The 26742-nt window shown below is 46.7% G+C and overlaps 1 protein-coding gene and 1 long non-coding RNA gene across 2 annotated transcripts in view; both read left to right on the forward strand.

Moving 5' to 3' along the window:
• Window positions 1-26742, forward strand: part of LOC311027444 (major histocompatibility complex class I-related gene protein-like) — a gene marked incomplete at its 3' end in the record, with an annotated part of 48343 nt that overhangs the window by 2647 nt on the left and 18954 nt on the right. The gene's annotated exons all lie outside the window — the stretch shown is intronic.
• On the forward strand, window positions 9253-26677 carry LOC311028086. Its single transcript, XR_014598688.1, has 3 exons — window positions 9253-9819; window positions 19679-19815; window positions 26540-26677. It is a non-coding gene; the product is annotated as an uncharacterized lncRNA (long non-coding RNA).

Raw genomic sequence — 26742 nt, forward strand, 5'->3', positions numbered from 1 at the left:
ATGGCTTGATGTTGTTTTCAGGGAGCGCCGTCTCCAAGTCATCACAACAGAGATCGACACAGAGAACATGACTGAAACTTTACTGACAAGTCACATTTCTAGTAAACACTCGGCGCATGTGAGTGGGAGTGATTGCGAGCAGACAGCACAAGCGGAGTGGATTTTGGAAGGAGATACACAGCTGCATTTTTCTTCTAAAAGTACCAGTCTGGTTCCGCTCCGGGAACACACCACGAGCCCCAAGCCCGACCCAGAATCCCGCTGTGTCTTACACAGTCATCAACAGTATTTTTAGTCAAAAACGGCTCAATAGTGGGGGGGCTTATCAATTACAGCCGTGTCCACATTGCGTACCCGTGCATGTGCTGGTGCATGAACCGTACTGTACTCAAATCCACCTCTTCCAAGCGTGCCGGGGCCGAGGAGCAGTGGTGAACAGTAACAGAGTAAATTTACTTAAGTACTGTACTTAAGTAAATTTGTACTTTACTTGAGTATTAGATTTCTTTAGTACTTATTACTCTTACTTGAAAACATTTCCAAGACAAATACTTTTACTTTTACTCGAGTTAATTTCTAGAAAGGCTGAAAAGTACTCGTTACTTTCAGGCCTGCCCTTTTTTTTTTTAAATACTATTGGACACAAGCTGTGTTTGTCAAAGAAGGAAACCTATCACAGTGCACACTCTCCAGGAAAATACGTAATTCTCCCCATAAGGATACCGCCAAAGTAGCCACGCTCTCGACTGTGTTTGTCAACACAAAACCGCGACAATGGCTGAGTCTCAGACGGAGTGTGATAATGATCCGGAGGAACTTTCAGAAAATGTTAGAGCTATGTTCGATGCAGCATCGAACATGGCTACGACAGTGCAGTTTCCTTGGCAATATTACACTGTAAGATACATTATGTTAATCTAGTCATACTAGTTAAAGGTATATGTATTGTATTATATTTTACTTATCTTGTGTGACTGTAAAGCGCATGGCAGTGGTTGGTATTTACTGGTGGTGCAGGAAGACATGAACCCCCAAAGACTTTTTTACAAAAATATTTATTAACTATGTTAAAGGGATAGTTCAGAAATTTGGACATAAGACTTATTTTCCAAGTGAGCCGGTGTGTTTGAGATGTCTGGAGACGTTTTCAAGAAATTTCATTCAGTTCTTCTAGTTGCCGAGTTCGCTTATGCTATAGCTAGCGCAAGTCAATGGTTCTTAGCTAGACAAGCATTAAAAACAGTCTTGCCCACTCCACAGCACCCGAGGCAAATCCATTAAAACACTAGACTGTCGATGTACATATGTGTGTTGATAGAATAATATTTGAAACAAAACTAACCTCGCATCGCATGAATCATCCATTTTTTGAGGAACTAGTTTCTCAGCAGCAGCGGAACTTTACTTTGCTCCGTCGGACTCAAAACTCTAAGAGGCGCAGCCCGAATACTGCCCGTAAATAGGCAATCGAACCGGGCCAAACTGTTGGCACTTATACCCCAAAGGCTGTCTGAAAAGCCCTCAGAGCTCACTCAAACACCGGGCAGCCCACAGCCATGCGAAGCCACAATTACGCACCACAAACCTGCTCCGTCCATAGACCCGTAAACCCTCGGACACGTTGCGGGGATTCCCTCCGGTAAATAGAAACATAAACACCGCCGAATATTCGGGCCTTGTGCCCTCAGAGCTGGGTAAAAAAAGCCCTTGGTCCTCACTCAAACACCGGGCAGCCCACGGCCATGCGAATCCACACATGCGGACTCTCCGTCGGACTCTAACTCTAAGACGCGCCGCTCGCAATCCAGCCGGTAAACACGTGGCTCAACACCGCCGAACTCTCGGCACTTGTGTCCCCAAGGCTGTCTGAAAAGCCCTCAGAGCTCACTCAAACACCGGGCAGCCCACAGCCACGCGAAGCCACAATTACGCACCACAAACCTGCTCCGTCCATAGACCCGTAAACCCTCGTACGCGTTGCGGGGAATCCCTCCGGTATATAGACACAAAAACACCACCGAACTCTCTGCCCTTATGCCCCCAGACCTGGGTGAAAAGCCCTTGGACCGCAGACCAACACCGGGCAGCGGGCGGCTCCGCGAATCCACACATGCGGACTCTCCGTCGGACTCAAAACTCTATGACGCGCCACCCGAAAAACTGCCCGTAAATAGCCTCTGCTCCGTCCGTAGACCCGTAAACCCTCGGACGCGTTGCGGGGGATTCCCTCCTGGCACCACCAGTCTCCGTTTGTTCGGTCCCGGTTCTCAGCTCCAGCTATCTCGGTCTCCACAGAAGCTCGTTCACGTTCTGCCCTTTGAGCATCCCTCTCGCGCAATTCTTCCTCTGTATATTCAGGCTCGTACAGGTACGGTTGGGTTTGGGTGGAAAAAAACTCCTCATTAGAGTCTTCAAAGGTTTCAGTATATTCTCCAAAAGTGTCCATTTCTGTGAGATTGAAGAAACTAGCACTGCAGGCTACTCTGCGTCTGTAGCAATGACAGCAGGTAAACAAACTATTATAGAACCGGTAACTTATAAGTGCTAGGTGATATCACTCCGCCGCTGCCATAGCCTACTAGGAAGTATGACACGCTGCTGCTGCTGCTGCTGAGACATAAATCCTTAAAAATGCAAGGTTGGTTTTATTTCAAACAGTCTATCAACACAGATATGTACATCGATAGTCTGCCGTTACAATGGATTTGCCTCGGGTGCACTGTGGAGTCGGTATGAGTGTTTTTAATGCCATGCTAACTAGAACCATTGACTTGCGCTAGCCATAGCATAAGTGAACTCGGCAACTAGAAGAACTGAATGAAATGTCTTGAAAACGTCTCCAGACGTCTCGAACACACCGGCTGACTTGGAAAATAGGTCTTATGTCCAAAATTCCGAACTATCCCGTTAATTGCCAAGGGACTGCGGATGTAAATTAGCAGGCTTGCTAACTCCGACACATTTACATTTGTATTCACATACTGATGTTCATTAATGTGTATTGTCCCTTTCAAATAAATAAATAAATAAATAAATACACAGCAGATCATAATAATAAGGATAAAGAACCTCTAACCCGTCTCTCTCTCCTCAGACCTTCCCTCAGTGTCCTTCCTCCAGAAGACTCCCTCCTCTCCAATCAGCTGCCACGCTACAGGTTTCTACCCTCAAAGAGCCGAACTGTTCTGGAGGAGAGATGGAGAGGATCTCCATGAGGACGTTGATCTTGGAGAGATCCTCCCCAACCACGATGGAACCTTCCAGATGAGTGCCGACCTGAAACTCTCAGTGGCAGCTGAAGACCGGAGCAGGTACGAGTGTGTGTTTAAGCTCTCTGGTGTGAAGGAGGACAAAATCACCAGACTGGACGTCATCAGGAGCAACAAAGGTGAGACTGAGACAAGAAGTGATGAGAAACATTATTAGAAACATAATAATCAAACCACAGTTCAGAGGTCGTAGGCGCCGTATTGAATGAACTACTGGTCAGTTTTAGAGGATGAGTAGAATGATTTAATAACTGGATGAATGTATGTATCTGTCAGGAGATCAGTCAGGATCACGTTTTCAAAAGGACCAACAAACACACTGAATACAGGATTGTGGTCCGGTTGACAAATGGAGGTTCTTCTCCTGGAACCTGCTTCATCTGTTCAGGTTGTGACTATTTCCTCTTGTTTTGTGCTCAACAGAGAAGCCCACTGACATGACCACCGTCATCATCGTCATCGCTGCAGTCGTACTTCTTGCTCTCGTCCTCGCTGGGATTGGATTCGTGGTTCACAAAAAGAGGAACAGTAAGACCCAAACGGAGACGTTGTCTCATCTCTTCTTGATTTCAGGCTTTGAGTTGGTGACTTTATCCAGCAAACTTCAACAACAAGCGCTATAAGGTCACGACTAGAAGACACAAACTCATATTCAATTTCAACATTCATTGTTATTTTTATTGTCAGATTCAGGTTTCATCAGATTTGCTCCTATTTTTCATGTATTTTGTTTAATCCCAGTTTTTCTTTCAGACAAATACCCGCATACTTGTAAGTAAATCTTGTTTTATTATATTAAACATTTTTGTTGCGTTGATTTCCAAAAGTGGCTTTCACTGAGTGCTAAAGTTGGCACAGCTAAACTTTCATTCCCAATTCAAACTTTAAATAATAATAACATTTAAAAGTAATAATCACATGAAAAGCAGTCGCTCCCTATATTTTAAAATTTCATTCCAAATGCATGGAAGGATGAATGAGTTCATACGCTAGTTATGACAATTTAACACAAATATCTGACGGGATAAAATGATGAATGGGACATTTTTGACATTTTCTAACTGAAATGTCGCAGTGAAGGAGGATTCTCTTATTTGTGTACTTTATTGCTTACAAATTATGTTGTTCAACTACAATATTAATACATTGTATAGTGAAAAGGTTAAGTAGAAAATAATAAGAATGAAATGAATACAAAATAAAAGGTAGGCTAGTATGATGCTGCAGATATACTGTGAATGTGTATATATATATATATGTGAGTAATAATACTGTAGACTAGAGAATGTCATGACAGTCACCCAGGATTGGCCTTGTGTTGATTTATTTTGTTCTGTTTTTTAGACAAGAAGACCCCATCTGAGAGATCATCTACAGGATCGTTGATTAACCAATCAGGTCCATATCCATCTGTCTGTCAGTACAAAACACTCATGACAGTCACCCAGGATTGGCCTTGTGTTGATTTATTTTGTTCTGTTTTTTAGACAAGAAGACCCCATGTGAGACTTCAACTACAGGATCATTGATTAACCGATCAGGTCCATATCCATCTGTCTGTCCGTACAAAACGCTTCTTTATCTGATTTTGTCCTTTACTTGACTATTGTTTTGTATTTTGGTCTCTTCAGACTCAGAGTTCAAGCAGCAACACACCGTTGGATAAAAGGTAACTAATGTGTGACGCCTGTACTATCCCAGTGGTTTCACACCTTCCATTCCTGATACCTTATTGCCATATTATTACGTTTTGCACTGTTCATTTTTAATGCTTGTGTATTTGGCAGATGTGAGTGACTGCAGGAAGAGGAGGGTGAACTTCAGTCCATAACTTCAGACTCTGTTATGTACAAAGTTTGACACAATCTGAAATCTAATATAAACAAAAGAGCCGGATCACCGACAAAACCGGTTTAATGTCCCTGATATTCACGTGGCCAAAACATTAACGTTGCCAAACGCAACAAGGCTTTAAAAGGAGCAATAATCAATATTTGAGAATTAAAAATGTATCAAATGACGATGCGTAATTTGAAAAGCGACTTGTTCGAGGATTATCGATGCTGTCAGTGATGTCATCGTAGATGCTCATTGATTGGAATACGACATTTCAAAATTAGGTTGGTATATATTTTACAAGTACGATTTGGATTTTTGCTTTTTGTTTTAGTTTAGAAATGTAATTTTGAGGTTTGTGTGTTCATCTATAAATAATACAGCATAGCTGAACTTTAATACTTTTAAATGCTTTTTAATGCTGTCAGGCTTTTCACAAATGTAAATTCACATGTCGACACACATCCATGAACGTGCATTCACATTTTCATATCTACACTCGTAGCATCCGGCAGTTTGATGATAACGAGAGATAACAGATATTAGAGTTTTTCTCTCCGTTGTTGGATCGGTGTTGCTGACCCCGAGACACACACACACACACACACACACACACACACACACACACACACACACACACACACACACACACACACACACACACACACATTTTCCAGTTGTGTAAATAGTTTGTATATTTCTTGAAAACGTAAGATTGTTTTTACGATGATTGACTTCCTAGAGGTTTTTCTTCGTGTATCTGGAGTATGATGATGTGTCAAACAGCCTGTTTTCTCCAACCGGCGAATGATTGACGCAACAATTCCTCGTCCCGTCGCTGCAATAAGAACGCCTTTCTAGCTTCTTGTTAGTCGTTCGTACACCACGGCGTCTGCACTGCAACGTAAACACATCTGCATGAAGAAGCAGCGTCGTGAACAAGTGAGGACGTTTAGAACGTGAGTTTGCCAGTGGAGGGTCAAACAAACACACGACTTGCACCAAGGAGACCGGTGTCCCAGACCTGTGTCCCGGAGCGTTGCGGCTTTCTTTTAAAAGCTCATAGTTTCACAACACATTTCCTGTCAACTTGTTTCCGTACGTATGCTGCGTAGATTACGTACTGATTTGAAGCCCGACCGTGAAGTTTCCTTAAATCTAATTTAGTTGTGCGACCGCTTCGCTGTGGCTGAACGACGTGGGAAAAGCCTGAAATGCTTAATAACGGCACGTGGAAATGTGCTGTTTATTCTCTGCCTCATGATATCAACACTCCACTTCCATCCCCACTTTCTAATCTCACTGGAAAACATATCTATTTAGACAAGCCTCCTCCCTTTAATTCAGTTGCTCCTTGTACACTGTTTTATTAGGGTTTGCTCGCTGTGATGAATGTCTGATTGATGCTCTCATTGTTTTTATTTGACTTTGTATGGTGACCTTGAGTGTTTAGAAAGGCGCCCATAAAGGAAATAAATTATTATTATTTGTTCACATGAGATCAGGTTGTTTCATCTCTTTTGATGTGTTTTTGAAATATATTTATATTTTTTATATATTAATATTTATGATCGGGGGTCCTTAAAGGCTTCTGGGCTGTTTGGAGCTTCTCAGCACACTGATGGTGAAAATGAAATGAGATGTTTCTGAAAGTATGTCCTGCTGGTGTTTTGCGACAGCGGACGTCTGCTCTCTTAGTTTGGTAGAAACTGAGCAGCGATGCTCAGAATCACTTCTGGTGTTGCATCAAGTAGATGATTGCACAACTAAGTTGCTCAATTTTATTGCTTTTCTACTTTGTTTTTTTTTTGTCAATAAATTGTCTGATATTCCAAAATGGTCTTTTTGTGATTCCATATATGCTTACAGATCTTGTGATCTTCAGTTTATTGATATGAAGGATATTGATTTTTGGCAACTTTATGCTAACTGAAGCAACAGGAAGTAAAGAAGGACAACACAAGACAGAAGGACTACAAAATAAAACAGGAAACCAACAACCATATGAGACAGAAACTACAAAACAACAGGGGAAACAAACAAAACCCAAGATCATCACATTCATTCATTTTAAATGTTGTCTTCACAAGGAATTGTGGGTCGGTGTAATCTCTTTTCCTTTCGTAAAGGAATATCTGTTGCATCCTATGTTAAAGGAGATCTGAAAGGAAGCATTGCAGCTCCCTTCCTTCAAATTTAGAGAATTAATTTTTATCATGGCGGCCACTTGTTTACTACTTGTGTCACTTCTTCAGTTGACACTTTCCTAAGCAAAAAAACAAAGTCCCAATAACAGTCAGGCAAAAACCCACAGAAAGGAACACGACAGCAGGGATAACAGGCGGAACCACAAGGAACATACTAAACCAAATACACAGAAGGAACTGACAAGGAAACAGAGGGAACACACAGACTATATACACCAGGACTGATTAGGAACAGGGCCCAGGTGGGAAAACATGAGGGCAGGCTGACGAGACAATCAGACACAGCTGATATTCGAATATTAGAAATATCTTGGTGTTCCTTGGATCTCCAAAAGTAGAGCCGATGCCAAAGCTTTCAGCCAACAAACTCCTCTTCTGTGGTAGGCTACCATCTTGCCTATAAATGAAATGGAATTGAATGTAACAAGAGATGACTTAGTGATTTTTTTCCAACATTTATTTGATCCTGCAAATGAAAATCTAACTGAATGAATTGCCTTTGTGACCAGCTTATAACTGGTCACAAACTCCGTCATAATCTGTTTGTTCTCCATCAAACTCCCACTAGCGCTGCGATGCTAACTTGCGATCCGTCTCTAGCTAGCATGCTAAGCTAACTAGCTTAGCTTCGTATGCTAACGGGAAGAGATGAGAGATCAGAGCTAAAACATTCAGACAAATAAATATGAAAAGCCCATCCAGACAGGTTTATCCAGACATACAGAGACTCTGGAGGGTCAGTACTGGTGAAGCTAACAGACACCTTCTCAACACCACGAAGGAACTCTCCGTTTCTCGATGTTTCTACTGACGCCAGGTGCCATTTTGCTAAAAGACAAACATCAATTAAGACACATTTGGAGCTCTTGTTTGTTGTCGACAGCCAGACTGAACACAAGCAGACTAAGACACTACTGCAGAGTATGTGAGCATCATTCAAACATTTCTGCACATTACATTGCATTAGCCTGCCGATGACCCCAGCAGAGCTGATCAGCAGGAGGTTAAATGCGTCTTTCAGGTGCGGACAGCGTTGAGAAACCAGAATACAGGGTCTCCAGCGTCCTCTCACGCAGGCTGAAATAACATCGCTCCACTTTAACTTTCGTTATTAACCTCAGTGGCTCAGTCTTACCCGGCTATTAGTGACGTCGGTGCTCAGCTAAAATCCCCATTGGCTCAGACGGAGGGTGAAGTCAGCGCACCACTACTGCCAGGACCGTTATCACTTTGCCTCCACAATAATAACAAGTGAAGAGTTGAAGACAGCTTGAGAAGTGACAGGTGACGATGGAGACGGGGACTGTGCTTCTTCTCCTGGCCGTCGGCCTCCACAGCGCGGCCGCAGGTGAGTCCACACTTTAGTTGTTGGCTTTTAAGTTGCTCGCTTGTAACAGAAGAACTGCGTCATGTCTTTAAGCCCTGTTTATATGAGCCGACGCTTCTTTCGGTCGTCTTTGCTGTTCAGCTCCAGGACTTCCTCCAAGTTCGGGATGAAATGTGTCTCCACACTGAAACACTCGTCTGTTTGAATGTAGTACGTCACTACTGAGTTGGTTTGGTCAGATCTGAAGCTGTTTAGTAGAACTTCACTCACAAATCATCCGTATTAGCACATATTATCATATTACATATATATCATATCAGTGTGTATAAATATTGTGTGATAAGTAAGAAGAATTCCAGGTGAAGAAATGACAAAGTTTGAGGTAATTCATGAGCAGCGTCTCCATTACATAGTTTGTCCTCCAGAGGGAGCTATTTCATGTTTAAACAACAGCAGCTAATGAATCTGTATGAAGTCTGTTCATGTTATGTGTTTATATTAAAAATGCTATCGGCTGATGTAGAACAAATATTAATATATCAGAATATTCTGGAATATAAAGCTGAGAGGATTTGGTTTCACACAACATGTTGTTTAACAACGATCTTGAGATTTAACTTCAGTTTACAGAAATCAAGATTTATGAAAGTGAGGGACAAACGGTCAGATTTGGTTTCTTGGTTCTTTCTGTATTTAAAAAAATAACTTTTATACTCAAACATCTGAAATCCACAAACACTCTGACGACAACATCAAACAAAATAAAACCTATTAGTTGAATATGAAAAATAACAAACAGCAATAGAAGAGAGAGAGAAGTAGTTCTTTTGGATTGTGTGTGCAGGAAAACAACATTGTTCAGTGATTTGTTGAAGATAAAAACTGAGATCATGATGTTCATCTTGTGTTGCAGAGATTCACTCTCTGGAGTATTTCAACACGGCGTCCTCTGGAGTCCCAAACTTCCCAGAGTTTGTGGCTGTTGCATTGGTTGATGACGTTGAGATAATTCACTATGACAGCAACACCATGAGAGCAGAACCCAAACAGGACTGGATGAGCAGAATCAAAGAAGATGATCCTCAGTACTGGCAGAGTCACACTGAGATCTGTGTGGGTGTTCAGCATGCCGACAAAAACAAAATTGAAGTTACAAAGCAGCACTTCAACCAAAGTGGAGGTTTGTTTATGTTTCACTTCATTTTGACAACATTTGGTTTATACTTTCATCCAGTATTTTAATAAACACACACACACACACACACACACACACACACACACACACACACACACACACACACACACACACACACATCCACTAGATAATCAGCAGAACATTGATTATCAGTCTTTTATTTAATAAATCAGAAAACATGTTCTAGTTCCAGTTTCTCTAATTAGATAATTTTCTGCATTTCTGTGTTTTATATAATTAGGGAGGCAGTGCTAAGCACAGCCACCTACTGTTTGCAGAGACAAACAGTAGGTGGCTCTTCTTACCATTTTTTGATTCCCTAAAACTACCAAACGAAAACGAGCACCTAGGCGAATGTTACATCAAAACGTGCGGCTTGATCGGGATCGGTGTGCTATTAAAAAGAAGTCCAGAATATTAATCACCGCAAAAACTCCCATAGGAATGAATGGGACGGACGAAAAAAAGAGAGCAGAAATTGTAGCTTTTCAAACGCCTGCTGCTCAGTCATACTTTCACCTAGAAACTCCATTTAAACTCTAAAACGTAGACACAAGTATTGTGTCCTGGTGTGTCAATCCGCATTTCAATAGCTCATATAGTTTTTGATCAATCACTGTTCAATGACCATGATTGTTTTGGGAGAAATCATGAGATTATAATGGGTGTGTATTGCGCGGAACCTTCTGGGCTAGAGTGCGTGACATCATCAGTTAGAGTGTGAGGGCTTCTCAGATTTTTTTCCTTTCCAAACTCCTCCCGGCCACAATCTTCACTCTACAGACGTGATATTTTCCAATTTTGTAGACAAACTTGTCCTGTCTCTCACAATGTGCTCAAAATCTCTGTGAGATTTACAGAATTTGAACTAGCAACCTCTAAGCGCGGCCAAGTCTTTTTTTCTCCTCATCCGCTCCAATGTTAATTGAGAAGCAGATTTTCAAAGAAACCTGATATGAACAGCATTTCTAACTCGCCCTAGCGTCCACATTTCTGACACTAGGAAAAAATAAAAGTCATCAGTGTCTTCAGCCGAGTCTTGTGGCGCTAACGGTGTGGAAATTTTGGCGATAGGAGTTTCGGTGTGAGCGTGGCAAGCTTTTGTTCGGACCTTCCGCAGAGGGGGAATGGAGCGATAGAAAGAAGCAGAGAGAGGCTCCAAAGCAGTCATACACACGCAGCAAGGGCCGTTGCCATGGTGACAGCACTGTGGGGCACTGATCTTCATAACTGACAGCAGGTGTGCTCTGATTGGTGGACAAGAATGTACTAAAAACTACATTTAGTAGTGGGATATGTAGTTTTTTTAGTCAAACGTCTTCTGCTCGTCCATACTTTCACCTAGAAACTCCATTTAAACTTTAAAATGGAGACACGAGTGGTGTGCTCTGATTGGTGGACAAGAATGTACTAAAAACTACATTTAGTAGTGGGATATGTAGTTTTTTTAGTCAAACGTCTTCTGCTCGTCCATACTTTCACCTAGAAACTCCATTTAAACTTTAAAATGGAGACACGAGTGGTGTGCTCTGATTAGTGGACAGGAATGTACTAAGAACTACATTTAGTAGTGGGAAATGTAGTTTTTTTAGTCAAACGTCTTCTTCTCGTCCATACTTTCACCTAGAAACTCCATTTAAACTTTAAAATGGAGACACGAGTGGTGTGCTCTGATTGGTGGACAGGAATGTACTAAAAACTACATTTAGTAATGGGAAATGTCGTTTTTTTAGTCAAACCTCTTCTGCTCGGGCATACTTTCACCTAGAAACTCCATTTAAACTTTAAAATGGAGACAGGAGTGGTGTGCTCTGATTGGTGGACAGGAATGTAGTAAAAACTACATTTAGTAGTGGGAAATGTAGTTTTTTGAGTCAAACGTCGTCTGCTCGGTCATTCTTTCACCTAGAAACTCCGTTTAAACTTTAAACTTTTACCCCCGGGCGGTGGCCCACTGCCTCCCTCTCAAAATTTCCCGGCGGGGGAATTTTCTAGTTTTGTATTAACTCCTGTTCAGTGTTGTTCAGACAAAAGATTTGAAGATTCAACCTCAGTTCTGATTCTGGTCCACCTCAGCTCTGATGGGGCCTCAGTCCTGCTCACACTGTAGTTCATTAAAGTTAATGCTTTCTCCTTCATTGACGTGATGTTTAGTGTCATTTCCACACAGAAATAATTCTGAGCTTTTTAATTCTTTAATTAGGGAGGCAGTGCGAAGCACAGCCACCTACTGTTTGTAGACAACAAACAGTAGGTGCTATTTGAATCTTGCGTGTTTTTTCGTATTCTTCCTCCTCCCTTTTTTGATTCGCTACTCGTCCCAAACAAAAGCGAGCACCTAGGCGAATGTTATATCAAAACGTGCGGCTTGATCGGGATCGGTGTGCTATTTAAAAGATGTCCAGAATATTAATTTTTCGCGACGTAAGTCACCGCAAAAACTCCCATAGGAATGAATGGGACGGACGAAAAAAAGAGAGCAGAAATTGTAGCCTTTCAAACGCCTGCTGCTCAGTCATACTTTCACCTAGAAACTCCATTTAAACTCTAAAACGTAGACACAAGTCTTGTGTCCTGGTGTGTCAATCCGCGTTTCAATAGGTCATATAGTTTTTGATCAATCACTGTTCAATGACCATAATCGTTTTGGGAGAAATCATGAGATTATAATGGGCGTGTATTGCGCAGAACCTTCTGGGCTAGAGTGGGTGACATCATCGCTTAGAGTGTGAGTGTCACACCGCGGTGAGGGATGTCTTGTCTTGGTTTTTTTCTGTCTTGTGAATTTCATGTTTTATTTTGAAAAGTAACGCTCCTCTCGTTTCAGGTCACCTGCCCTTCCTCTTGTGTCACCGGTCTGGCGTCTTCCCTGATCCCTGATTGTTTCCACCTGTGCTCCCTCCCTCATGTGTATATAGTCTGTGTCTTCCCCTGTCTTCGCTGCCAGAGTATTTCGTTCGTCTCGTCGATTACGTCCAGCCAATTCCACAGTCTTGACCTTGCCTTGCATATTTCGATTTAGATAAGTATTGCCAAGTTTTATTTTTGCATATAGTTTTCCTCTGTGGTAGAGTGATTTTGATTTGGATACCTTTTGGTTAGTAATTTCTGTTTCATTGTTAGATAAGATTCATAGCGTTTGCTTTTCCTCCTGTTGGAGAGATTTCTGTTCGTTAAATGTTTTCAGCTGTATAAGAGTAGATTTATTTTCATAGCCTGTGTGCCTTCCTCCTCCGGGAGCGATTTCAGTTTGAGTAACTTTCATAAACTCCTAGATTCTTAAGACCAGTGTAGTCTTCTCCTTTTTTCTCCTACGGGGGCTTCCTTTGTTCTTGTTGTTTTGTTAGTGTGGTCCGTTGGACCTATAGTGTTTTACAGCCTGTTCTGTTGTCGCTGTCTACAGGGAAACTGTATTTAAAAATAAAGCCTGTCTGTACTACTGCCCTGCATCTGAGTCCTCCGTTTCTGCCAAGCCTGACAGAATACTCTGGCCAGAAATGGACCCAGCAGAGGCAGAACAGCTGTCGGGAGTCCTGCGTGACCAAGAAGCCCGCATCTCACGCCAGGCGGAGTTCCAGAGTGCCATGGCGGCGCAGATGGGTCAGATCTCGGCTCAACTACAGGGACTGCTCGCGCAGCCCCCTCGACCCATCGCACCGGCTCCCGTACCACCGGCTCCCGTACCACCGACTCCACCTACTCCGCCCACCCCTTACTTTGGGGCGGGTAGCAGATTGGCTCCACCAGCTCAATACTCCGGGGAACCAGGACTATGTAAGACATTCATTATAGACTGTTCCATTCACTTTGAATTAACCCCCCACGCATTCCCCTCTGACCGAGTAAAGATCGCCTTCATGATCTCGCACCTAACCGGGAGAGCCAAAGCCTGGGCGTCCGCTGAATGGAGCAGGAAGTCAGCCATCTGTAACACTCTTGGAGACTTCGAGACGGCGCTAAAGAAAACATTCGATCCGGTGGCAGACGACCGGGAAAAGGCTCAAGAGCTAAGTGGATTAAGACAAGGCAAGGACTCCGTGTGTGATTATGCTATTCGTTTTCGCACACTATCAGCTGAGAGTGGGTGGAACTCCACAGCGTTGTATGATGTGTTTTTTAAGGGGCTGGCAGCCCCGATCCAGGATCTGCTTGTTCCCCTCGATTTGCCCGCAGGATTGGACGACCTCGTCGCACTCGCCATTCGGACGGATAATCGACTTCGTCAGCTCAGACGACACCGGGAAGGTAGTACGGACACGGTGGGAGGAGCACCGTTCACTACCATCCCAAGCCACCCGTTCACTCACCACACCTCGCCAACCCCACGTCATCAGTCCGCGACTGAGGGAGAGAGCGAACCCATGCAGCTGGGCAGAGCGCGGCTGTCGGAGGAGGAGAGGCGGAGACGGCTGTCGGAGGGAAGGTGTTTTTACTGTGGGGAAACGGGGCACCTTGTAACCACCTGTCCAACTAAACGAACCCCGACGGTGAATGTATCCGCGACTGCAAGCTCTGTTTCACGCGCCTTGACCAAAGTAAAGGTAATGCACCACACAGACACGAACCTTAAGGCACTTATTGACTCTGGGGCAGATGAGAGTTTGATGGACTGGGGTTTAGCGGAGAGATTGGGGATTAAATCCGAACCCCTGGTTAATCCAGTCAGGGCCCGATCTCTCAACGGTAAAGAACTCTTTACTATCACTCACATCAGCGAACCCGTCCACCTGCACATTAAGGATCATGAAGAGGAAATTCGTTTTTTCTTATTTAAGTCCACCTCTCATACACTCATTCTGGGCCAACCTTGGCTGTTTCGCCACAACCCCCAGGTAGATTGGAGGTCCGGAGACATCATCAGATGGGGGGAGGACTGTTTAAGACATTGTATGGGCAAAGAAGCTGAGATTAACCTGTTCTCTGTCAACCCTAATACAGAACCAGAATCCCCGGACCTGAACCTGGTACCCCCCTGCTACCATCAGCTTCGGGAAGTTTTTAGTAAATCCAAAGCCCTGTCTCTCCCCCCACACCGCCCATACGACTGCGCCATCGACCTGATTCCTGGATCCACCATACCTAAGGGCCGCCTGTACTCTGTTTCTGGACCAGAAAAAGAGGCCATGAGAGAGTACCTCACCACGTCACTAAAAGCTGGTCTCATCCGCCCTTCATCATCGCCAGCTGGGGCGGGCTTCTTCTTTGTGGATAAGAAAGATGGGTCCCTGAGACCTTGCATAGACTATAGCCCACTTAATGACATTACAATAAAAAATCGCTATCCACTCCCTCTCATGTCATCGGTCTTTGACCAAATCCAACAGGCCAAAGTGTTCACAAAACTTGACCTACGCAACGCCTACCACTTGGTCCGAATAAGAGAGGGCGATGAGTGGAAGACCGGGTTCAACACTTCGAGTGGCCATTACGAGTATCTGGTCATGCCATTCGGTCTCACCAATGCCCCCGCCGTGTTTCAGGCCATGATTAATGATGTGTTGAGGGACTTCTTGGATCATTTTGTCTATGTATATTTAGATGATATTTTGATTTACTCACCTGACATTGACACTCACCAAGACCATGTGACCAAAGTTCTTAAAAGACTCCTAGACAATCACTTGTATGTGAAGGCCGAGAAGAGTGTATTTCATGCCGACACCGTCTCCTTTCTGGGCTTCATCGTAGCCCCTGGAAGAGTTCAGATGGACCCGGCTAAAGTTAGCGCTGTAGCCGAATGGCCCACACCTGATAGCCGCAAGAAGGTTCAGCAATTTTTGGGGTTTGCTAACTTTTACAGGCGGTTTATCAGAGGCTTTAGCGCAATAGCGGCTCCTCTTCATGCTCTTACCTCCACTCAGGTGCAGTTCCACTGGTCGCCCGCAGCAGAGAAAGCATTCCAGGATCTCAAGCTCCGCTTCACGTCAGCCCCCATCCTCACCATGCCGGACCCTCAGCGGCAGTTTGTGGTCGAAGTAGACGCATCGAACGAAGGGGTGGGCGCCATCCTCTCCCAACGATCGGAAAAGGATGGCAAGATACACCCATGCGCCTTCCTGTCGCGGCGGCTGTCCAGAGCTGAAAGGAACTATGATGTGGGCAACCGAGAACTACTGGCGGTCAAACTTGCCCTCGAAGAGTGGAGGCATTGGCTAGAGGGGGCCGAACAACCGTTCATAGTCTGGACTGATCACCGAAATCTTGAGTACATCAGAAAAGCTAAGAGGCTAAACTCTCGCCAGGCCAGGTGGGCGCTCTTTTTTAACCGCTTCTTTTTCTCTCTTTCCTACAGGCCGGGGTCCCGGAACGTCAAGCCAGACGCGCTATCCCGGCTATTCGACCCCGAGCCTGTTGCCAAGGAACCTGAAACCATCCTTCCACTAACCTGTGTGGTAGGAGCGGTCTCCTGGCAGATAGAAGAAGAGGTGAAGCAGGCTAATGGTGGGGTTCCATCACCTCGTGGGTGCCCAGATAATCGGTTGTTTGTGCCAGCCGGGCTGCGCCCACAGGTGATTCATTGGGCCCATACCTCACTGCTTTCATGCCACCCGGGAGTTCAGAGAACAATGTTCGTCATCTCCCGACGGTTCTGGTGGCCGTCCATGGAGCCGGAGGTTCGGGAGTACGTGGAGGCATGCTCGGTCTGCGCCCGCAACAAGACATCCTCCCGGCCTCGAATGGGTCTCCTGCAACCACTCCCCATCCCCTCCAGACCGTGGTCGGACATCTCCATGGACTTCGTCACGGGGCTCCCGGTATCCCAAGGTAACACCACTGTCCTCACCGTGGTAGACCGTTTCTCTAAAATGGTCAAATTTATTGCCTTGCCCAAGCTACCCTCCGCCAAAGAGTTGGCGGAGGTCATGATGAATCAGGTTTTCAGGGTCCATGGATTCCCCAAAGACATTGTTTCCGACCGGGGGCCCCAGTTCGTGTCACGGTTCTGGAGGGAGTTCTGTAGGCTCATCGGCGCCAAGGCCAGCCTGACCTCAGGATACCACCCGGAGGCCAACGGCCAGACCGAGCGCCTCAACCAACAATTGGAAACCGGCCTCCGGTGCCTACTCTCCCAGAATCCCTCGACATGGAGCAAGAACCTGGTCTGGGTTGAGTATGCCCATAATTCTTTACCCACATCTGCTACAGGATTCTCACCATTCAAATGTGCTTACGGTTATCAACCCCCAGTTTTTCCAGAGAACGAACGGGAGGTTTCGGTCCCCTCTGCCCACGCCATGATTCGACGCTGCCACCGTGTCTGGGCAGCCGCCCGCCAGGTGCTAATTCGCCAGGGGGATCGGGTGAAGAAGGCGGCAGACCGCAAGAGGCGTCCTGCTCCAGCTTACCAGGTGGGCCAGAAAGTGTGGCTCTCGGCCAAGGACCTCCACCTTAAGGTTCCCTCCAGGAAGCTAGCTCCTCGGTTCGTGGGACCATTCCCGGTCGCCCAGATCATCGGACCTGCAGCTGTGCGTCTTCGTCTGCCCCGGCCCCTTCGTGTGCATCCCACATTCCATGTCAGCCAGATCAAACCTGTCAAGGAAAGTCAAATGGTCCCGACCACCACGGCCCCTCCACCACCCGAAGTAATTGAAGGGGGTCCGGTGTACAAGGTAAAGCAGCTGTTGGCAGTACGCAACCGGGGCCGGGGCAGACAGTATCTAGTGGACTGGGAGGGATACGGACCTGAGGAGAGACAGTGGATCCCTTCCCACCACATCGTGGACCCCACCCTCATCGATGACTTTCATAAAAATAACCCTGGGCAGCCTGGGCCGTCAGGTGTCGGCCGTAGAGGGGGGGGTACTGTCACACCGCGGTGAGGGATGTCTTGTCTTGGTTTTTTTCTGTCTTGTGAATTTCATGTTTTATTTTGAAAAGTAACGCTCCTCTCGTTTCAGGTCACCTGCCCTTCCTCTTGTGTCACCGGTCTGGCGTCTTCCCTGATCCCTGATTGTTTCCACCTGTGCTCCCTCCCTCATGTGTATATAGTCTGTGTCTTCCCCTGTCTTCGCTGCCAGAGTATTTCGTTCGTCTCGTCGATTACGTCCAGCCAATTCCACAGTCTTGACCTTGCCTTGCATATTTCGATTTAGATAAGTATTGCCAAGTTTTATTTTTGCATATAGTTTTCCTCTGTGGTAGAGTGATTTTGATTTGGATACCTTTTGGTTAGTAATTTCTGTTTCATTGTTAGATAAGATTCATAGCGTTTGCTTTTCCTCCTGTTGGAGAGATTTCTGTTCGTTAAATGTTTTCAGCTGTATAAGAGTAGATTTATTTTCATAGCCTGTGTGCCTTCCTCCTCCGGGAGCGATTTCAGTTTGAGTAACTTTCATAAACTCCTAGATTCTTAAGACCAGTGTAGTCTTCTCCTTTTTTCTCCTACGGGGGCTTCCTTTGTTCTTGTTGTTTTGTTAGTGTGGTCCGTTGGACCTATAGTGTTTTACAACCTGTTCTGTTGTCGCTGTCTACAGGGAAACTGTATTTAAAAATAAAGCCTGTCTGTACTACTGCCCTGCATCTGAGTCCTCCGTTTCTGCCAAGCCTGACAGTGAGGGCTCCTCGAAATACTTCAGATTTTTTTCCTTTCCAAACTCCTCCCGGCCACAATCTTCACTCTACAGACGTGATATTGTCCTGTCTCTCACAATGTGCTCAAAAACTCTGTGACATTTACAGAATTTGAACTAGCAACCTCTAAGCGCAGCCACGTCGGTTGTTCTCCCAATTGACTGCAATACAAATTGAGAAGCAGATTTTCAAAGAAACCTGAAATGAGCAGCATTTCTAACTTGCCCTAGCGTCCACATTTCTGACACTAGGAAAAAATATGCAAAATGGCATCAGTGTCTTCAGCAGAGTCTTGTGGCGCTAACGGTGTGAAAATCTTGGCGATAGGAGTTTCGGTGTGAGCGTGGCAAGCTTTTGTTTGGACCCTCCGTGAAGCCGAAATGGAGAGATAGTGAGAGGCAGAGTGAGGCTTGAAGGCAGTCATACACACGGACCAAGGGCCGTTGCTATGGTGACGGCACTCTGGGGCTCTGATCTTGATAACTGACAGCAGGTGTGCTCTGATTGGTGGACAGGAAGGAGCAGTCAGTGGGAAATGTCGTTTTTTTTGTCAAACATCTTCTGCTCAGGCATACTTTCACCTAGAAACTTAATTTAAACTTTAAAATGGAGACACATGTCTGTCTATCTCTCTCTGTCTCACTCAGAAGTGATAGCAGGTGCGCTCTGATTTGCCGATAGGAGCAGTCAGTGGGAGTTGGAGTTTTTCAAACAATACATAGTACCTAGTAGTTCTCAGTACTTGAGCCTCAGTAGTACTCGGTAGTACAGAGTACTTGAGTGACAGCTGAGCTTGGTGACATGTAGTGCTTCGCACTCAACTGTTTGCCAGTACATAGTACCTAGTAGTTCTCAGTACTTGAGTCTCAGAAGTACTCGGTAGTACTCGGTAGTACTCGGTAGTACTTGAGTGACAGCTGAGCTCGGTGACATGTACTGGCAAACAGTTGAGTACGAAGCACTCAACTGTTTGACAATACATAGTACCTAGTAGTTCTCAGTACTTGAGTCTCAGAAGTACTCGGTAGTACTCAGTACTTGAGTCTCAGTAGTACTGAGTACTTGAGTGACAGCTGAGCTCGGTGACATGTATCAAACTGTTAGTGGGTCATGCTATGTAGAGTCGAGGTGAAGTCTGAACAGGTGATCTTCCTTTTTCGGAAGATGGCAAATGACTCTGCTGTCCTGACATTAGTCGGGAGTTCGTTCCACTACTGAGGACCAGAACAGAGAAGAGTCTGGACTTTGCTGAGCGACATTTGTTTGATTTCAGCGATGGTGGTACCAGCCGGCCAGCTGAAGTAGAGGAGCGAAGTGCTCGCTTCGGGGCATGAGGTTTGACCAGTGTTTGAAGGTAGATGGGTGCCGTTCCATTGATGGCCCTGAAGGCCAGTGTTATAAATTCCCCTTGTGAGTAAGCAAAGACACCTTATTAATATGTTAATTTGTATAATGTAATGTTCATCTAAATATGTGAATCATTTGAGTCAGGCAGTTTACAGGGCAGCTATGTTGATGTTTGGGGTCCTTAAAAAAAGTCAGCGTGTTGAACAAAATGTGTGTACTGAACGGCGGCTGAAAAAGTTTATATAAAGAAAGTTGAAAACGTCGAAACGGTGTCCTTATTCCCTAACCGGAGTATGATCACGGGTGAAGTGGTCCCAGCACAACTGTTTCCCCCACAGTTCTTCAATATTGGTCCTTCGAGCCGGATCTCTTCACTTGCGACGGAGAAATGGACACGCCGATAATAACGTCCGCGGACAGCGCCGCACTCGGAGCAAGACAGCGACAGCTTCCAGCTAGGCTAGAAAGCTACCAGGTTAGCCTTCCACAGTCACTCATTCCTCACGGTGCCCGCGCTAAAGACCAAAGAGAAAGCGTCGGCGCACAGCAGCTGCAGTCACTGAGCCTACAGACCGAGTCTGTGCGTATAGCGGACCAGCTGCACGGAGTGCACGCTATTCCCGATCGTCTTTTATCGCCTGGAGCGGCCGACAAGGTGAGCGAGTGGGACATGGCGATGCTCGGTAGAGAGTTGCCCAGCCAGCTAACAGGCCATATGAGCCCCCCATCAGTGGCGCCCGCAGAGCAGAGCTATCAAAGCAGTTATCCTGGTATACGGCCACCAGACCATCTCAATATGAGCATCCCACCATATCAATCACCCTGGTTAAGTGGTCGAGTAGTTTACAGCACCCCTCTGCCACAGCCATCCAACCTTCAGCTTGGATCAGCTAGACTACTTCAACACGAGCCACAACTGTCTACACTGCCATATACCACCTCTGCAGCATTAAAGCTTCAAGCAGCAACGACTCCTACACCAGGTAGTAGACAGGAGAACTACACACTGACGCAGTCTCTGCCATCAACTGTGACATCTGTATGGGCACCGCCTCCCCCCACTACGCTGAATGTGTCCCTGCTGCAGCCTCCTCCTCAAGCACCACAAGTAGTGAGTTATACAAGTTCACAGATACCAGCTACATCTGGCTACCAGTCTAACCAGCCTCCTACACCGACGGTTAACAATGTACAGGACAGAGTGCCACCAGCTGCACAGCTGCAATACCTGCCCATGCAGACAACATCAGTAAATCCAGCATCAGTGCAGCAATACATCCCACTCAGGTCGGCGCAGCCAGTTATCAATCCGTCGTCCTACAACCCTGTCCTTCCCCTGAGGACCGCCTATCAGCCTCCATCAACCATCTCTACACAGCCAATATACCAGCTGCCACTGCCACTGCAGAACCAACATCTGCAATTCTACCAGCCTCTGTCTCCTCCTCCAACTCAGCCAGCCTATCAACTGGTGTCTGCCCCCGCTGGTTTCACCCAGCAGCAGCCTGCGTCATCTCTACAGGTTCAGTACAGCCCCCAGTCCCAGTATACACCACTGCAGGTACCGTACACCGTCCAGTCCCCCAGACAGCCAGTTCCAGTACCTGAACTGCCTAAGTTAATACATGACAGTGAGAGAGAGTTCGCTGACTTAAAAATGGCGCTGGACCATCTGCTCAATCCGCACACTGAACTTTCTGAACATTACAAATACCGTGTGCTTATGGAACACTTGGTCCTGGACGAAGCCAAACTAATAGCTCAGTCTTGCAGACATTATGCACAACCCTACACCGTCACCATGCAGGCTCTGCAGAGACAGTACGGGCAGCCGCATCAGTTGGCACAAAGTGAGATTGCAGCCATCCTGAACTCTCCTGATCTCAAATCTGGAGACCCCAAAGCCTTCCAGAGCTTCGCCCTCAACGTTGATTTGCTGGTGGGAATGCTAACCCCGTTGGAAGGGCCAAATGGGATGGAAGTGATGTCTACTGGCCATGTTGACCGACTACTTAGCAAACTCCCTAGACATATGAGGGACAACTTTGTGGAGCATCTACAGATCCAGGGGCGGCTCAGCACCAGCACGCTAAACCCATATAACCTCAGAGACCTCGCAGACTGGCTCAAGGTGAAGGCAGAAGCTCAGAGACTGTCCGCAAAAATGGCACAGCGCCATCGAGCTGAAGGAGCACCGCCTCCCAAAGGAGACAGACCTGTCCCTACTCCCCGGCCTCGAACTCAGCCTGTCTCTGTGTATCACGGTGCGGACCAGTCCAAATCAGCCGAGATGCCTCGGCCAGCAGCTAAGCAACAAAGGTTTAAGAGGATGTGTCTCTTCTGCAAAAGCACCGAGCACTACTTGTCACAGTGTCCAGACATTATTCAACGCTCAACACAAGAAATTGAGAAGTGTCGCAACTGTGGCCGTACTAACCACGACCAAGAGAGCTGCACTTTAAAGAAACCATGCAGTGAGTGTCAAGAGATCCACCTGAGAGTGCTGCACGATGTCACCAGGCCAGGTCCCCGTGTCTACCTCATCACACCCAAAGACTGCACCTCAGCTGCTAACTCTATACAAGGAGGGAAAGTATACCTCAAGGTGGTGCCGGTCATCATCAGTCATGGGACCAAATCACTGCAGACCTATGCAATCCTTGATGATGGGGCTGAACGCACCATAATCCTCCCAGCTGCAGTTCGAGACCTGGGGCTCAGAGGCAGAGCGGAGTCCCTCACCCTGCGGACTGTTCGTCAGGATGTTGTTCACCTCACTGGAGCATCGGTTGACTTTCATGTGGCCTCTCCAGCATTACCATCAGAACAGCATTTGGTCGAAAGGGCCTATACAGCAGGTCAACTTACCCTGACAGAGCAATCCTATCAAATAGCAGCGCTCCAGAGACGCTACCGCCACCTGAGAGGGTTACAACTGCAGAGCTTCAATAAGGTGCAACCACTGCTGCTCATCGGCGCAGATTATACTCACCTGATCACTGCCATAGAACCGGTGAGGTTTGGCCCAAAGGGAGGACCTGTAGCTATCCGTACAGCACTCGGCTGGACACTTCAGGGTCCAGATGGTTCACAGTCCCCTGCTGCATCATGCTACTACACCGCCTTCAAGCCAACACCAGACGACATCTACCAACACGTCGAACGCCTCTGGCAGCTTGATGTGCTTCCATTCCGTAGTGAGCGGTTAGCAGTGCGGTCCCGCCTGGATCAGGAAGCGGTGAGCGTCTTGGAAGCACGCACTAGGAGAGTGAAGGTTGGTGACACACTTCGCTACGCCACACCTCTGCTCCGGGTAAAGCACTGAAAGCAGATGTTGAAGCAGTGATGCCAACGCTACGCAGTACAGAGAGACGACTACTTAAAGACCCTGTCAAAGCTAAAATATATGACGCAGAGATCCAGAAGCTTATAGATGGTGGGTGTGTCACAAAGCTCGAAGAGGGAGACAGCTCCAGTGAGTCATGGTTCATACCTCATCACCTCGTCCATCACAATGGCAAACATCGTCTGGTCTTTGACTGCTCCTTTAATCATGGTGGTCTCTCCCTCAACGAGCTGTCGCCATCAGTGAAGACATCAGAGCCATGTTCCATCAGGTTCGGCTCCTACCTGAGGACCGACCGTTGCTGAGGTTTGTTTGGAGGAACGTGCAAAGGGAGAAACTGCCTGATGTCTACCAATGGCAGGTTTTGCCATTTGGCACCACGAGCAGCCCGTGTTGTGCAACATTTGCTCTGCAAAAACATGTCAAAGAAAATGCTGCAGGAAATGAAGACTTTCTGCAGTCCGTCGAACAGTCTTTCTACGTGGACAATTGTCTTCAGAGCCTGTCAACAACTGAGTCAGCCAAGCTTCTAGTGGACAAGATGCGACAATGTCTGGCCTCAGGAGGGTTCGAGATTCGACAGTGGGCAAGCTCACCTTGTGTATCGCCCAGACCTTCTTATGGACTGACTCCACGACAGTTCTTACCTGGCTGACCTCTCAGTCGTGTAAGTTCAAGGTCTTCGTGGGAACCCGGGTTTCTGAGATCCAGGAATTGACTGCCTCGCACACCTGGGGGTATGTGGATACAGCTAACAATCCAGCCGACGATCTCAGACATGGCAAGACGCTACCTGAGCTGGCAGCACCAAGTCGTTGGATCCAGGGACCAGCATTCCTTCGCCGCCCACCGGATGAATGGCCATCACGTCCTACTCCTAATGCTACAGAGCCCGAAGACAGTCGTGAGTTAAAACAGAGTGTTTTTTGTGCCCTCACACAGACAAGCTCACCACTCAAGATACCAGACATCACCCAGTTCAGCAACTGGAGAGAGCTGGTCAAGGCTACTCAGCAGTCCCTCCATGGGGCGGCGGCCGACCCTGCTCCGCCACTGTGTGACCTTCGAGATGCAGAAGTCCACCTGCTGAAGACCAGCCAAGCAGACTGCTTCTCTGAAGAAGTCAGATGCCTTAGAGCAGGCAAGCCCGTGCCCCCCAGCAGTAGGCTGAGTACGCTCGCTCCAGAATTAGACCCCACAATGGGTCTTATACGGGTTGGAGGACGCCTGCGCCGTTTAGGCAGCTCTAGCCCCACTGACATTCACCCGATTCTGTTGGATCCACATCATGCAGTTACCACGCTCCTCATTAAAGAGACGGATGCTCAACTACACCACCCCGGGCCTGATAGGGTGCTTGCGGAGATGAGGCGCTACTATTGGATTCTGCGGGGAAGGCAGGCTATCAAGAAGTACCAGAGAGCTTGCGCTGGGTGCATGAAGTGGAGAGGGAAGCCAGTGGTGCCGAGGATGGCAGACCTGCCCTCTGCCCGTCTGTGGCTGCTCAAACCTCCATTCTTCTCAACAGGCGTGGACTGCTTCGGGCCGTACATGGTCAAGGTTGGGAGGCGGAGTGAAAAGCGCTGGGGGATTATTTTTAAATGTCTCACCACACGATGTATACATCTGGACCTGCTCACCAGCCTCGACACAGATGCTTTCCTCCTAGCACTGAGACGGTTCATCACGCGGAGAGGCACCCCCTTTGAGATCCTCTCTGACCAGGGGACTAACTTCCGAAGGGCAGATAAGGAGCTGACGGAGGCCTTTGCAGCAATGGAGTCACAGTTGCAGGAGAGGCTTGCAGAAAAGCAGATTAAGTTCCGTTTTAACCCACCAGCATCTCCCCACTTTGGTGGTATCTGGGAGCGCGAGATTCAATCAGTCAAGAAATCCCTGCAAGTGGTCATAGGTGCACAAGCGCTCCAAGGTTCTGCTCACACTCCTCATCGAGGTGGAAGACATCCTCAATGCCAAGCCGTTAGGATATGTATCTTCGGATGTGGCCGATCCAGACCCAGTGACGCCTAGCATGCTGTTGATGGGGCAGCAGGATGCCTCTCTCCCACAAGTCACCTATGCTCCCGACGCCCTCACCAGGAGGCGCTGGCGTCATTGCCAGATGATGGCGGACCACTTCTGGACAGAGTTCATCAGAAACTACTTACCCACTCTTCAAACCCGCCAGAGGTGGCGCCAACACACAGATCATCTCCTCCTGGTTACAGTTGTGATGATTGTTGATCCTCAGCTTCCACGTGCTCACTGGCCAATGGGGAGGGTGGTCAAGCTGAATGCAAGTGATGATGGATGTATACGGACAGCTGAGGTCAGAGTTGGCGAGAAGACTTACCTGAGACCAGTGGCTCGGCTGGTCCAGCTGTCAGCTCTTCCCGAAGATAATCCTGGTTAAAGGACTCTTGTTGTGGGAATTTATGTTTATTTCAAAATAGCCATGCTATTTAGGGGGCGGCTGTTATAAATTCCCTTTGTGAGTAAGCAAAGACACCCTATTAATATGTTAATTTGTTAAATATAATGTTCATCTAAATATGTGAATCATTTGAGTCAGGCAGTTTACAGGGCAGCTATGTTGATGTTTGGGGTCCTTAAAAAAAGTCAGCGTGTTGAACAAAATGTGTGTACTGAACGGCGGCTGAAAAAATTTATATAAAGAAAGTTGAAAACGTCGAAACAGTGTCCTTATTCCCTAACTGGAGTACGGGTGAAGTGGTCCCAGCACAACTGTTTCCCCCACAGTTCTTCAATAGCCAGTGCCATCGTCTTGAATTGGATGCGTGCTGCAACAGGGAGCCAGTGGAGGTCACGGTGGAGGGGGGTCACATGGGATAATTTCGGTAGATTGAAGACAAGGCGTGCTGCAGCGTTCTGGATACGCTGCAAAGGTTTAGTCGCCGAGGCCGGGAATCTGGCCAGGAGAGAGTTGCAGTAGTCAAGGCGGGAGATGACCAGTGCTTGGACCAGGAGTTGCGTATGCACCTTAACATGAATACAACCTATATTGAGCACATACAAATCTTCTTTGTTTAATATTATGGGGGCCCTCTACCGGGTCAATATAAGTCTTGGGGCTACTTGGCCTGAAAACGTTGAAGACCTCTGGTCTAGAGGGGTAAAATACGATGGCAAAGCGAAGCTGGAACACTTTATGTTCACAATGACCAGGCAAAGCGAACTGCAACACGGACTTGAAGAGAACCTTACTCAGACCATCTCCCCCTGAGACGTCCACACTGTCCAGGTGATGGTTGGCTTTCATGGAGCCAATAACAGCAGCAGGTGTAGCTCCTCTGTTGTCTGTGGATCAATGTGTCTCCATGGAAACGATGTGATATTAACTGATGATCTCACTCTGGTTTAATTCTCTCTCTCTCTCTCTCTCTCTCTCTCTCTCTCTCTCTCTCTCTCTCTCTCTATCAGGTGTCCACATTCTCCAGAAGATAATTGGCTGTGAATGGGATGATGAGACCAATGAAGGAAATGGTTTCTTTCAATATGGTTATGATGGAGAAGACTTCATTGCGTTTGACCTGAAGACAAAGACATGGATCGTTCCAAAACAACATGCTGTCATCACCAATCACAAGTGGGATATTAATAAAGCTTGGCTAGAACGGGATAAA

The sequence above is a fragment of the Eutrigla gurnardus genome, assembly GCF_963514095.1.
Source record: "Eutrigla gurnardus genome assembly, chromosome: 17".
NCBI classification, from domain to species: domain Eukaryota; kingdom Metazoa; phylum Chordata; class Actinopteri; order Perciformes; family Triglidae; genus Eutrigla; species Eutrigla gurnardus.